Source organism: Phocoena phocoena, chromosome 1 (genome assembly GCF_963924675.1).
Source record: "Phocoena phocoena chromosome 1, mPhoPho1.1, whole genome shotgun sequence".
NCBI lineage: Eukaryota > Metazoa > Chordata > Mammalia > Artiodactyla > Phocoenidae > Phocoena > Phocoena phocoena.
The window spans coordinates 47,168,954-47,182,839 of NC_089219.1; positions in this window are offsets into that span (position 1 = coordinate 47,168,954).

The window sequence follows — 13,886 nt, forward strand, 5'->3', positions numbered from 1 at the left end:
ACATCTCTTTTGAGAACAGGATTTAGACACTGGTTGACTTTAGACTTTATTAGGAATTTTGAAATTTAGACACATATGTTAAAATCCTATGGATAAATATTAAATGAATAATTTTGTACTTTTTCGAAATACAGTAGTAGAAATATGAGCAAATTTATTATTCCAACAGAAGGTAAGAAAGGATGAATAGCAGAGGACCAGGGGCTCCAGGAGGAGTCCTGGAGAAGCCAATGTCATGCAGCCAGTTTAGACTGGGCAAGAACCATGTCCATGGGGCACGACTCCCAGCTCACCGCTACCTCATTTACAAGATGTCTCTTTCCATAGAGCACTACTGATTTTTGCAGAGGAACCCTGTGAGTCCCATTGACAAATTTTTGTTCTCCCATAAAAGTTAATTTGTAATTTGATAGTATAATGAGTGAAAAAACTGTGCTTTGTATTTAAATATATGTGGTTTAAATATCAACTATTGCACCCACTAGCTGTATCCTTGGATAAAGCATTTAACTTCTCAGCTTCAAGTTCATCATTTGCTGAATTAAAGTAATAATAGCTATCTCACAGAGTTACTGTGAATATCAATTTATTCAACATAGATTAAACAAACATAAAGCACCTGGTTTAATTCTGGATGCTTAATGCAAGTTCAATAAATATAGCTAGAGTTAATGGTAGAGGAAGCCTGCCAGAGGCTCACCTAAATACTGCCAGTTATGAGACATGGAGACAGGTCTGGTGGCTTAGCAGAAGTTGACCCACAGGCTAACACCTGTTTTTGTAGACATAATTTTAATGGAACCCATCCATACCCATTGTTTAATGTACTGTCTGTGGCAACTTTTGCAACAGCTGGGTTGAGTAGTTGTATCAGAGACCATGTTTCCAGCACAGTCTGCAATATTTACTATCTGGCCCTTTTAGAAAAAGTTGGCCAACTCCTGGCTTAAGGAATACACATGCTCAGACAATCTCCACTGCTCTATAAATGGTGAGACCAATCCTACATCTTTAAAATAGACCAACTCGTTATATAGTGGGTCAATTAAGATGAGCTCAAACTACTTTCAGCCTACTTATTACAAGTGCTTTCAGCTCCCTTGCTTTGGTTCCATCTAGTGATGATCTATCTTCTTACCTCTACCTTTATCTCTATTTTCTGATATGTGCTTACCTTTTGAAACTGATAATTGAACCTGACTTTCCTAGATTAATCTTTGAAACAACCACAGACCCGAGTTGTACTCTCCTCTGTCTTTTCTTGCTCTGACTGTTTTGTGTAAATGTCCTGTCTTATCTAGATCTAGTCCTCCATGAGGGAAGAAAACACCAGAATCACTCTGAGAGCAAGGATCCTATCTTACCTCTGTTTTTCTCACAGATGCTGACACATGAGAGTACCTAAGGAAATGTCTATTGAATAAATAACATTATGTAAAGAGATGAAAATCCAGACATTTATAGAGAACAAGCTGGCCAAAGGAAAAGAGAGAGAAGGAAAGGAAATGTGCCTACCTTAGTTTCATAGGAGCCAGGGAATATTAGGGAATTAGTGAAAGATGAGATAGAAACAGCAGGAAGAACCCAGATCAAAGAGGGTTATGTGTACATGGTAAAACATTTGGATTTGATTTTGAAGGCAGTTGAAAGATTTACAATCAGAACTGGGACAAACTTTTTTTTAACTGTTTCAATGTCCTGTGATTTGAAGGTAGAGGGATAGAGGTGGCAGGGATGGAGAAAAGAGAAAGGAAAGAGTTTAAGGACTGTGATATCCACTCCCCACCCTGCTGGGCCTTGAAGTGCAGGGAGATGAACCCTGTGAAACTCCAGTTCCCAGGCACCCAAACCAACTGGCTTCAGTTCAGTTTGACAATGGGGGGCATTGGTGGCAGTTTGGAGGGTGGGAGAAGAGAAGCTACCAGGATATTTCTGCCCTGGTTTTCTGTTCCACAGGTGTCTCCAACAGTGTCTGCCTCTCCTTTACTGTCACAGCACCCTGTGCCAGCCCCTCTCTGGATATTCCCAGGCCCCATTGATGCACCTCTCTCCTGGGTTCTTATAATACTGTCATTCAGTGTTATTTTCTTTGGTCCCTACAGCCCTAGGGGTGGAAGCAGCTTTCTCTTAAATTTCTAATCTCTAGGTTGACTCACTGTCTCCACTTAAACTTTCAGCTCTACCTACAAGTTTGTCACCATTTCACCATGCTAAATCCTCCCTATTAAGCTTCCTGTGTGGGTTCTGTTTTTCTGACTGGACTCCAGTCAAGGGGTGAAAGAAGATCAAAGAACTTGCATTTATTTATCTCTGCATCCTTGGTCTTTTGGCCTGACACAGTAGATACTCATTGATTTAAACTATTGAATGAAATGAACACTCTTTCTGTCTCTTTTCCAACTCCTAGTAATAATGAATCCAAAAAGCAAAGATGAAGGTGACAGCAAAGATAAGAATGTGTTCTCTCGATTCCCATACATGAAAGAATCATAGTGAGACAAGCTCACGTGTTAGGGGCTGCCATGCACGCTGGGGCCACGGGAAGCAACCTCCCCATAAGACCTGGTCTAGACAAGACGGCTGGAATACAGAAGCCACTCCAATTTGCTTGGAAGGATCAAATTTAGATAAAATGCTGGAACTCTAGAAGCCTTGCAGTTCAGGTCGGAAGACTAGATGGCAGTTGACAGCTGTATAGGGCTTAGCAGGACAGCCACACCTAAGAACAGCAGATATGGGCTCATGCTTGCCAATGTGGTATCCAGTTTCTAACCCTCAACCAATCTCCAGAATATTTTTTGTAATCAGCCTTTCCAGGACTTTACAAGTTTTGATCACACTTTCCTTAGGAGGCAGCAGGACACGCTGGAATGAACACAGAACTTGGAACCTGAAAACAGGATACTAATTTTGAATTTGCTGCTTAATAACCTTGTGAGCTTGGTTAGGATATTGAACTCTTTAAACTACAGTTTTTTTCAATTGTTATTAATACCATCTTAAAGATGTTTATACTGAGGCTTCACTTGCCTAAGATATCAGTCATCTTTGCCTAGGATTACATAGTTACTTACATAGTCAGATCCTATTCTGACTGCAAAACACTTACTCAGAAATAATATGCATATTACCTCTGAATTATCAGTTATTAATATTGTTGTTATTACTATTGAAACCTGTGTTAGGTGGCTGGCACAGATTGGATATTTTTATTAATTTCCCACCTTTTATGTGTATAGGAACATTTACTATCACCTATGATGTACACCATTGTGGGTGAGGTTTAAGAATCATTTTCTCAAGTGAATTAGGGTCATTTTTCACACTGATATACAAACAGATTTTTTTTTTTTTTGCCATGGAGGCAGGAAATCCTATTTATTTTTAAAATTTTTAGTGCAGTATCTGAATCAAAGATGGTATATATTATGGAGAGATTTTTAATAAAAGTAATACAGTGTCATCTGTATTGTTTTACAGTAAGGTAAGGAAAAGAGCAATAAACTTGGAGTCCAGGACATAGGGGGTTAGGTACACCTCTGTGACCTTGAGCACACCCCCAGATCTTGCTGGGCTTTAGTTTCCTGGTCCATAAACTGAGACTATTAAATGATGTGACTTCTGGCATCTCTTCCAATCCTAAAATATGAATGTTATTTTGCCCACACTGTCAATATCTTTTATAATGATGATGGCAATAGAAGAAATGTACTTAACAGGGCACCTACAAGTCCTCATCTGATAGCACTAATGTGGGCTCATCTCCTCTCAGACTTGGCTTGCAGCAAAGTGTTATTCTAAAATTACAGCTCCCTCAAATCACATTACTTCTATGTATTAAGCTGAACCCTAACACTTGAAGTTTGAAGTTTTTATGATTTTGGCCAGAGTAGACATCCTGTTTTCCAGCAAGACAGAACTTTAAAATTCACTTTTCTGCAAATCCACTCTCTCTCTCTCTCAAAATCATATTTTGATGAGTTAAGTGCAAATGAATCAAAAACATATGGGTTTCAAGTTCCTTGGAATTCACATGGGTGAAAAGTGGACTGCAAAGTGTGTGCTCTTTCCACTGACGGAGGAAGGTAGAATCATTTTTAGCTACCTATGGATAGGTAGTGAATTAGAAAGACAGTGAGGAAGGCAGGGATTAGAACTTGTTGCAGGAGACACCCAGGACCTGAGCACCAGGAGTCAGGGAGGAAGGATCAGCATTGAGGAGGGTGCCAGCAACTGGGAGACTAAGGGGGCTTGAATGCAGGGTAGCACCAAGATTTATGCCAAATAGCAGCTTTGTCTGGAGCTGCCATATTGAGCCACTCCCATATAAAGATGACTTTGGGGACTTCCTTGGTGGTCCAGTGGTAAAGAATCCGCCTTCCAATTCAGGGGACGTGGGTTCGATCCCTGGTCGGTGAACTAAGATCCCACATGCCGTGGGGCAACTAAGCCCACGTGCCACAACTACTGAGCTCTCTCGCCTCAGCTAGAGAGGCTGAGTGCCACAAACTACAGAGCCCTCGTACTCTGGAGCCCACATACCGCAACTAGAGAGAGAAAACCCGCACGCCACAACTAGGGAGAAGCCCACATGCCACATTGCACAGCAATGAAGAGCCCACATGCCTCAACGAAGATCCCGCGTGCCACAACTGAGACCAGACACAGCCATAAAAATAAAATAAATAAATATTATTTTTAAAAAGATGACTTTTTGAACTCAGCTCCAAAACTAAAAGAAAACTCAATGGCCAGGATGGATCAACAAATCAATGACTCCTGGCCCAGGCCAATCCCACCACCATAAATGAGTCTCCCCTGCTCACCTGTGCAGTGTGACAGACAACAGAATATTATAATTTTTAAAACGTGATTACTAGTATCACTAATAATGTTACATTATTGTGAATAGCATGTATTCAGTTCCTACTATGTGACAAACACTGGATTAGGTACTTGTAAATTATTTAATTTAACTCTTATAACAGATTAAGTCCATATCATGACCCCTTCAGGGGTTTAGAAAGTTGAATTATGTTGTCCAGTTACTTTGTAAGTAGCAGAATAAGGATTTGAACAGAAAGTTCTGAGGAATACATTGTATGAAACTATAGGTATGAAGAACTAGATATCTTGAATAGCTGAAAATAACAACAAAAGCTATGGAAACCTTTGCTTTGCTTCCTCCTGAAAGAGGAAAAAATCACTCAGCGATGATAAAGAAATAAAAAGGTTTAAACCTAGCGAAGAGTCTTCAGCATAGCAGTTATAATTCTATGATTCTCTGGTTTTCTGAGTCTAAGGCAATTACTTCCAGTTTGCACTATATAACAATCCAAACTCTTTTCATTCCTTCGTGCCCATAAAGTATGAGCGATGCGAGAAGGGAAAGAATGTAATCTTATTGGTCTCACCATTACTAAAGTGAATTTCAAAGTATACTGCCATTACTGAAACAATACTACCACAGCCCACCTTTGTCTCCCTGAATGGACTGGTAAATTTCTGTTCACCCTAAAAACTCACCTTAGATGTCAATTTCTCAGGGAAGTCACTTCCTCAGGGACATCACTCATTTCATGCCACACCTTCATTCTCCACACATTATCAATGTGACTGCAGCACCTGGGGCTCACCTGTCATGGTTTCTGCTATATTGTTTTCATTGCATGTTCTCTTCTATAGGCTCTGCTCTCCTAGAGGCAGGGGCTGCCTTTTTGTCTTCGCACCTTAGTATATAGTACATGGCTTACTAATCGATGAGTAAAGGAATGAATTAATAAATTCTTTATTAGGACTCAAACTTGGTTTCCCTGTTAACCCAGAACTCTGTTTAAACAAACCCACATCCATGCTTCTAAACTGTCTGCAATTTACTCACCATAAATAATGTGAAATTATGTGTGCATTCCCTAGGTAAAAACTACAGGCCAGAGGCCTCCACGAGGATTCTAAGTAGGAATATATACTGCAAAGGTTATCAGCTGACATTACATCAGAAAAGCTGTAGTCCAGAAGCAACTATGACAGCAATAGCTAGAATCAATCCAAGGCTTTGTTATTTAGCAGAGTGAGGGTCATAAATGTTTTTAATTGCTGATATTGGTAGTTGGATAATTATCAAGGCAAATGTTAGAATGGGCTCCCTTTGGTGAAATGTGTAAGAATTTGTTAAAGTATATTAGAGATTCTCCCACACTCTTACATTCTCTCACCCCACTATTATATATTCAGGGTGCAAGAATTCAACAAGGCTTATAAGCTGTAACTCTTAAGAATGGTGCCTCCGCCTTTTGCCCTGGATGGCTGGTGGTAACTTCAAGGGTCACAGAACCCTGCCTCTGGAAAGTTGCTATGTTTGCCTTGGGAGCCATGTTTTATTCAAAATTCTGTTTACAGAAACTGAAAAGACAAAGAGCTGGAAATTCAACTTTAGAAAACACATGTATGAACTGTTTGGCGTCAGCTTGGTAATGATATATTTGTTTTTTATGAAATGTTTATACGGAAGAATTTGGTCTGGGATTAGCTTTGAGAATAACCTGGTAGCAAGGTTATGCGTGTGCAGCTAAAGCTCTCCCACCCCGAACTCTTTGAACCTACTAATTTCTACCAAAAAGAAACCAAGATGTGTGTTTAACCCAACTGGCTTAGGTCGATTTCTAACACATGATCTTAGCATCTTGCTTTATAACTAATCAAGGAAATTTGTACATATGAATTAAGGTTTCTGTAAGGAGAAATAAATGTTTATCTAAAGTGCATGGAAACATATTAGTGCCTCTACTGAAAATTTCCAGATTGTTTTAAACACAATCCAGTTCTGTCAGTTGAGGATTTTTTTTTTTTTTTTTTTTTTTTTTTTTGCGGTACACAGGCCTCTCACTGTTGTGGCCTCCCCCGCTGCAGAGCCCAGGCTCCGGACGCGCAGGCCCAGCGGCCGTGGCTCACCGGCCCAGCCGCTCCACTGCACGTGGAATCTTTCCGGACCGGGGCACAAACCCGTATCCCCTGCATCGGCAGGCGGACTTTCAACCACTGCGCCACCAGGGAAGCCCAGTTGAGGATTTTTGTACTTGCTAATGCAAAGCTCCTTTTGCCTTTATGAGCAATAGATTCAAGAGAATCAAAGGGGACGTCCCTCTAAAATCTGTTCCCCTATTCCTAAGTGACTTTTACTTCCTATTGTTTTACAAGAATGCTTTCCAAAGTGTCACATGCTAACCCTCCCCAACCAAAAAAAAAAAAAAAATGACTTTTGTGGTTGTATGGTCAAACTTTCAGTTGTAGTTAAAAGAACTCACACTAGCTAATTTGAGCAGAAAGAATTTTACAGAAACGGTATTCTATAACTGAATGTTAAGTGCTAAATGCAGCCAGCAAAGGTGTCTAGCTATACCATAAGAATGTCCCATAGGACTCCAGTGAGTGTTTCTCAGACTTTAATACGCATGCAAATCTTCTGGGCTTTGATTAATACAGATTCCCATTTTACAGGTCTAGGGTGTGGCCTGAGCTTTTGCTTTTCTAACCAGCTCACTGGTGATGCCAGTGCTGGTCTGTGAACCACACTTTGAGAAGTGAGACTGTATATACCAGAGTCCTCACAGCCATTGCTGCCATCTGCCAAAGGGTACTCGCGATGCTAAAAGTGGACACTCGAGCTTCTGCCTCAACTCCCTCCCCGCCAAAACCAAACATCTCTCCATTTTCCCTTTCCAGAAGATTCAATCACTCTGGGCTATCTCCTCTCATTGCCTCTTCTTCCCTCTAAAACTTGTTTAAGTATGTTTGGTTGGCATAACCTAAGTCAAATACTGCACTTTAGTTCAAGGATGTCAGCAAATGTACTTTGGGGATTTCCAGCCAATGTAGGAAAACATCCTAGAAAGGGGCCAACATGGGTGTTGAGTGAGCCAATCTGTAGTATTTTCTAAAAATGTTGACATTAAAATAATGATAATCACTAACATCTATCTTAAGCTATGTACTAGATATTATGACAAATGTTTTACTTGTAGTATCTTATTTAATCTCCACAAAAACTCCATGAAGTAGAAATTATTATTATCCACTTACAGATTAGGAAACTGAGAGACAGAGTTGTTAGCAGATTTGCCCAAGGCCACAAAGATAGTCAGTGATAAAGAATTTGAATACAAGTGGTCAAACTCCTAAGTCTACATTCACTACTAATCCACACTGCCTTATATAAGACTGGAAAATCATATTGCCATATTAGAGATGCATGAAGACAGTGTACTGTAAAGTCTCAGATAAACTCTACTATAAAGAAACCTGTTGAGAGACCTCAGAGCCAAGGTCACAGTACAGAGTGTACGTTTTTTCTTTCTAATGTAAATCTGTGCTGCTGCGCAGTCGCCATCTACCCATACTCAGGGTGTGAGAGTCTCTAGGGACCTAAAATCCTAGCAGCTGGCCCTCCACCTCAGATTTATTCCAGGCCTGAGTGCCTTCTTCTCCTCTTCTAATATATTGGAAAGTTTCTTGGATTGACTTCTAAAGACTCATGTTGCCTAAGGAAGACACCAGGAGAGGAAAGAACTGGAGTCTTGAATGGTTCTTTCTTGGGAACAGTTCAGCTTTGAGGGTGTGGCCCCTGAATTCACTCAGGAGGAGTGGGAATGCCTGAACCCTGCTCAGAAGGCCTCATAAAGGGACATGATGGTGGAGACCTACAGGAACCTGTTCTCCTTGGGGAAGGTCTAGAAGATTAAACCGTCCTCCCACTGTGTCTACCCCTACGGACACACCCATGGAAGCCTGTGCCCCAGGTGGCCAGCAAGGGAACGTGTGATCTGGGCCGGTTTCAGGAGCAGACACCGGTGAAAGGAACACACAGAGGTGGAGGTGACACAACAGGTCCAGAGACCTACCTAGAGGTCTTGGAAGTCCTCCCAGGGAGGTGGGGGTTTGATGTAGCTCACCATGGGGGTAAGGACACTGATAGTGGAAATACCAGGGAATTTTTATTTTTTTATTGATTATTTATTTATTTTAAAAATGTTCTTATATCTTTTTTTTTTTTTTTTTTTGCTGCTGTATTTTATTTTGTGGCTGTTGTTTCATTTTTATTTTTTCTAATATATTTTCTAATTTTATTTTTTTTTCTCTGCTATTGTTATGCTCTTTTCATTTGTTGTCTGTTTTTTGTTTGTTTGTTTTTGCTGCACCACGTGGCTTGTGGGGTCTTGGTTCCCAGGCCAGGGGTCAGGCCTGAACCCCTGTGGTGGGAGTGCTGAGTCCAAGCCACTGGACTAACAGAGAACTTCAGGCCCCAGGAAATATTAATTGGTGTGAGCTCTCCCAGAGGTCCTCATCTTGGCACCAAGACCCAGCTCCACCCAACTGCCTATAAACTCCAGTGCTGGATGCCTTAAGCCAAACAACCAGCAAGACAGGAACACAGCTCCACCTATCAACAAAAATGAGGTGACCGAGAAATATGTCAGAGACAAAGGATCAAGGTAAAAACCTACAAGACCAAATAAATGAAGAGGAAACAGGCAATCTACCTGAAAAAGAATTCAGAGTAATGATAATAAAGATGATCCAAAATTCCAGAAATATAATGGAGGCATGGAACGAGAAAATACAAGAAATGTTTAACAAAGACCTAGAAGAACTAAAGAGGAAACAAACAGTGATGAACAACACAATAGCTGAAATGAAAAATACACTAGAAGGAATCAATAGCAGAATAACTGAGGCAGAAGAATGAATAAGTGAGCTGGAAGATAGAATGGTGGAAATAACTTCAGAGGAGCAGAATAAAGAATGAAAAGAAATGAGGACAGTCTCAGAGACCTCTGGGACAACATTAAGTGCACCAGCATTAAAAATATAGGGGTCCCAAAAGAAGAAGAGAAAGAGAAAGCATCTGAGAAAATATTTGAAGAGATTATAGTTGAAAACTTCCCTAACGTGTGAAAGGAAATAGCAACCCAAGTCCAGAAAGCACAGAGAGTCCCATATAGGATAAACAGTATTTCCTCTAAGATCAGGAACAAGACGAGGGTGTCCATTCTTGCCACTATTATTCAACACTCTTCTGGAAGTCTTAACCACAGCAATCAGAGAAGAAAAAGAAATAAAAGGAATCCAAATTGGAAACGAAGAAGTAAAACTGTCACTTTTTGCAGATAACATGATACTATACAAAGAAAATCCTAAAGATGTCACCAGAAAACTACTGGTGCTGATCAATGAATTTGGTAAAGTTGCAGGATACAAAATTAATGCACAGAAATCCCTTGCATTCCTATAACTAACAATGAAAAATCAGAAAGAGAAATTAAGGAAACAACCCCATTTACCATCGCAACAAAAAAGAATAAAATACCTAGGAATAAACCTACCTAAGAAGACAAAAGACCTGTACTCAGAACACTATAAAACACTGATGAAAGAAATCAAAGATGACACAAACAGATGGAGAGATATGCCATGCTCCTGGATTGGAAGAATAATTACTGTAAAAATTACTATACTGCCCAAATTATCTACAGGTTCAATACAATCCTTATCAAATTACCAATGGCATTTTTCACAGAATTAGAACAAAAAATTTTACAATTTTTATGGAAACACAAAAGACCCTGAGAAAAGACTCTGAATAGCCAAAGCAATCTTCAGAAAGAAAAATGGAGCTGGAGGAATCAGGCTCCCTGACTTCAGACTTTACTACAAAGCTATAGTAATCAAGACTGTATGGTACTGGCACAAAAACAGAAATACAGATCAATGGAACAGGATAGAAAGCCCAGAGATAAACTCACACACCTGTGGTCACCTAATCTATGACAAAGGAGGGAAGAATACAATGGAGAAAAGACAGTCTCTTCAATAAGTGGTGCTGGGAAAACTGTACAGCTACATGTAAAAGAATGAAATTAGAACACTCCCTAACATACACAAAAATAAACTCAAAATGGATTAAAGACCTAAATGTAAGGCCAGACACTATAAGATTCTTAGAGGAAAACACTCTTTGACATAAATCACAACAAGCTATTTTTTTACCCACCTCCTAGAGTAATGAAAATAAAAACAAACAAATGGGACCTAATTAAACTTAAAAGCTGTTGCACAGCAAAGGAAACCATAAACAAGATGAAAAGACAACCCTCAAATTGAGAGAAAATATTTGCAAAGGAAGCAACCAACAACAGATTAGTCTCCAAAATATACAAACAGCTCATGCAGCTCAAATCAAACAAACAAACAACCCAATCAAAAAATGGGTAGGGGCTTCCCTGGTGGCGCAGTGGTTGGGAGTCCACCTGCCAGTGCAGGAGACGCAGGTTCATGCTCTGGTCTGAGAGGATCCCACATGCCACAGAGCAGCTGGGCCTGTGAGCCATGGCCGCTGAGCCTGCGTGTCCGGAGCCTATGCTCTGCAGCAGAAAGGGCCACAACAGTGAGAGGCTTGTGTACCGCAAAAAAAAAAAAAAAAAAAAAAAAAAAAGGGTGGAAGACCTAAATAGACATTTCTCCAAAGAAGACATACAGATGGCCAAGAGGCACGTGAAAAGATGCTCAACTTCACTACTTATTAGAGAAATGTAAATCAAAACTACAATGAGGTATCACCTCACACTGGTCAGAATGGCCATCATCAAAAAATCTACAAGCAATAAATCCTGGAGAGGGTGTGGAGGAAAGGAACCCTCTTACACTGTTGGTAGAATGTAAATTGATACAGCCCACTGTGGAAAACAGTATGGAGGTACCTTAAAAAACTAAAAATAGAACTACTATATGACCTAGCAATCCCACTCCTGGGCATATACCCTGAGAAAACTATAATTCCCAAAATACATGCACCCCAATGTTCATTGCAGCACTATTTACAATAACCAGGACATGGAAGCAACCTAAATGTCCATCAACAGGCGAATGGATAAAGAAGATTTGGTACATATATACAATGAAATATTACTCAGCCATAAAAGGGATATAATGCATATATGTGGAATTTAGAAAAATGGTACAGATGAACCTATTTCCAAAGTAGAAATAGAGACATAGACATAGAGACCCAATGTATGGACACCAAGGGGGGATGGGGGAGGATGGATTGGGAGATTGGGATTGACATATGTATACTACTATGTATGAAGTAGATGGCTGGTGAGGGCCTACTGTATAGCACAGGGGGAGAAAAGTACAATCTGTTTGTAGGATATATATTAAGTTAACCTTAAAAATGCATACCAATATATGGTTAAAATCGTATGTTTTATATTATGTGACTTTTACCACAATAAAAAAACATTTTAAAAAAGAAACCTGTTTAACCTTGCTAAACCCAGTGTTTCTCCAACATATTTGAACATGGAAATTTTGATTTTGTCATGATATTAACATTAGGAACATTAGAAAATGTTCCACAAAACACATTTTAGAAAATGTAGTCTTAAATAATGCTTTGGCTGCAGACAGACCGTAGTTTAGTATTTTAAGCCAGACAGAACTTGCACTGCCACCTTCTCGCCTGAAAGTGTAGGTCACAAATTTTGTGTACATCAGAACCACCTGGATTTCAGATTCCATTGGTCTGAAGAATTTTCCTTCCTAACCACTCTCCAGAAGATACTGGTGATGTGGTCCATGCTTTGACTACAGGTCTGGACATTGGGAAAGTCATTGTCCATCTTTGAAATTTGTTTCCTGATTTGTAAAATGGGGACAATCACATCTACTTCATAGGGTCCTTCATTCACTCATGTATTTATGAGTGTTTACCATGTGCAAGGTATGGTGTTAGTGTGGGGATACAATGATGACTCCAATAGAAAAGCTCCCCATCCTCATGAGTTTCCAGCCTGGCTATGGGAAGGACATGAGATCACTGTGTTTGATGTATATATGATTATGCATGGTCCATAGGTGTTCATTAAGCATTTGTTCCCTTGTTTGCTTTACTCATCTCCAAATAAGACTTACCCATTCCTACCTCACCGTCTGTATCCATAGACATCACCTACTCCGCATCTTTTCCCAAAATCCAATCATATTAATCCTTTAATCCACAATTTAGAACATACCTCCTTACTGGAACCTTTCTTAAGTACCCCACTCCATGATTACTTTTCATTATGTTAAACTTCTGCAACGCTTCTAACCTACTTTCTAGGTGGGACTTCAAATGCAATCATTATTTTCCATAAGTATATAGACATAGATATAGATATATAGATATTCCCAAGCAGATCATAAAAATGAGGGGGTGCGGCAATGGAGGCGTCATGCCTTACTCATGTTTGCAAATACTGAGGGAGCACTTACTATGTGCAAGACACCAGGGACAGTTTTTGCTTCCCTCAGAGTGCACTGTTCATCATAAATACTCAGAATATCAGCATTGTATACTTAAATATATTGAGCCCCTATCATTTGGTGCAAAGTACTAGAGATTGAGAGATAAATAAAATAATGTCCCTTTTCTGTCAGATTGTGAGCTCCTTGGGAACTGGGACAGTGTTGATTTCACATCTGAATCCTTAACAGTAACACAGTATATGGCACAGTGGAGAAATTCAATTATTTGTAAAAAAAAAAAGAGATACATAAAAGAATGCTCTAGAATAGCCTACAGACAAGTGACTATAATACATGGTGGCAAAAATAATGATAGAAATCCACCCAGAGTTCTACTAAATCCTAGAGGAGAGAGTTTCTCTTTCTTTGGAGTAGAAGTCTCCATAAGAAATAGGTTAGTCACGTGAAGCTGAGAGTGAAATATGGAAGAATTTCTCGAGTTGAAGATTGAAAGAAAAGTCCATAAGAGAAAAAGTAGGTGCAACGGTCTTAAAGAACATAAACACGAGTTGTTATCAAAGAATGATAGAAATGAAAGTGAT